The sequence below is a fragment of the Lactuca sativa genome, chromosome 9 (assembly GCF_002870075.4).
Source record: "Lactuca sativa cultivar Salinas chromosome 9, Lsat_Salinas_v11, whole genome shotgun sequence".
NCBI lineage: Eukaryota > Viridiplantae > Streptophyta > Magnoliopsida > Asterales > Asteraceae > Lactuca > Lactuca sativa.
In genome coordinates this window covers 50,586,893-50,588,494 of record NC_056631.2, presented here as the reverse complement: position 1 = coordinate 50,588,494, position 1,602 = coordinate 50,586,893, and the positions used below count along the sequence as shown (strand labels likewise).

The 1,602-nt window shown below is 44.8% G+C and overlaps 1 non-coding gene across 1 annotated transcript; it reads left to right on the top strand.

Moving 5' to 3' along the window:
• Positions 1–670: 670 nt before the first annotated feature.
• Positions 671–777, top strand: LOC111921339 (small nucleolar RNA R71). The gene has a single exon (XR_002860148.1). It is a non-coding gene; the product is annotated as a small nucleolar RNA R71 (small nucleolar RNA).
• The last annotated feature ends 825 nt before the right edge of the window (positions 778–1,602 follow it).

Sequence of the window (1,602 nt, the reverse complement as noted above, 5' to 3'; positions counted from 1 at the left end):
AGAGTGGCTAGTTGACCAAATTGTACTTCAAGGTTATGGATGGAGGCTTGCTGATTCTTTATCAAAGTTTGTTGTTCCAGAATGGCAGAATCAGTGGCATCGTGTCTCTTTTCCGAAGCTTCCATAAACTTCATTAAAATGGTCTCTAGGTCGGGTTTCTTCTCGGCTGGTGGCTGCTCCTTTTGATAAAGGCCTCGACCTGTCTGCCTATACTTCTCTTCTTTTTTTCTTCTTATACTCCTCATATGGCAGCCACTCCTTCTTCGGTTTCCTCCAGTCCTCATCAAACTTATCCCCACTAGAGTAGCACACTTGAACCTTTCTGTTCCCATACTTATCTACATTGCAGTCCTTGGTCAAGTGTGGACCACTACATCTCTCGCAACCCACTCTTATGGCATGTATCGACTGGTCCATCTGTGTTATCCTGCGGTCCATATTATTCAGCATGGCCATGACCGCTGCTATTTCTTCAGTTGGGGCCCCTCCTCCGCCTTTGATTCCTTCTTGCCTCGGGTTGTGGTATTCGCGAGAATGCTTCGCGAATTCTTCAATTAGCTCCTTGACCTCCTTTGGATTTTTCTTTGTCAAAGGTCCTTGAGAATCAAGGAGTTGTCTTGTCATCACGTTGACCCCATCATAAAAGATTGACAATTCTTGCTGCACATTTAGGTCATGCTGAGGGCAATTTCTGAGCAAGCCCTTGTACCGCTCCCATGCTTCGTATAGTGACTCCCCCGGCTGTTGCTCAAAGTTGGCTATTGCCTTCTTGAGTTTGGCTATCTTGGATGGCGGGCAAAACTGGTCCAGGAATTGCTCACGCATTTGAGCCCAAGTGGTGATTGTACCCGGTGGGAGTGCTTTTAACCACTCCTTAGCAGCTCCTTTGAAAGTGATGGGAAGCATCCTAAGCAAGACTGTGTTTCTGTTGACATTTGGGACATTGAAGTAGTCCGAAATGTCATTGACTTCATCTAGATACTTAAAAGCATCCTCATGATCTTTCCCGAAAAATGTGATGTCCTTCAGTGTAGTCAATATGTGTCCCTTCAGCTCGATTGTGGCAGTGGCAGGTATTGCGGGTTGGACTAAACCGGGACCCACATCTTCTCGGATCTGCTTCTTGTAAGCTCCCATGGACATTTCTTCAATTGCTGCCATCTCGTTCCTTGGATCGTTCTCGGGTTCGCTCGTGTGTTCTTCAAATTCCGGCTCAGTATCGTATTCGGACTCGGTTTGGACGGGTGTTTGATCCAAGTGCTCAATATTGCTCTTGTGCCTCGCGTATGAACTTGACTCTCCTGTCTTCTTTCCCGACTTCCTTGAAAAAGCTGACTTCAATTCTTGCAAGGGCATCTTTTTCTTGTGAATTGCATACTCGGGATCTTCAAGTGGTGGCACCAAGGGTGTGTTTGAGCCTCTGGTCATGAACTCCTGCAACTTGCTAAACTAAAAACGTAAAACTGGACTAAAATAAGAAAAACTAAAAACTGAAATCTCAGCTTTCACGTCGTGAGTTTATTAAAACTCACGTCGTGAACTCTGTGATAGAAACAGAAAAAAAAATAAACTAAGCTAAATAAATAATTAACCTTTTTGCAG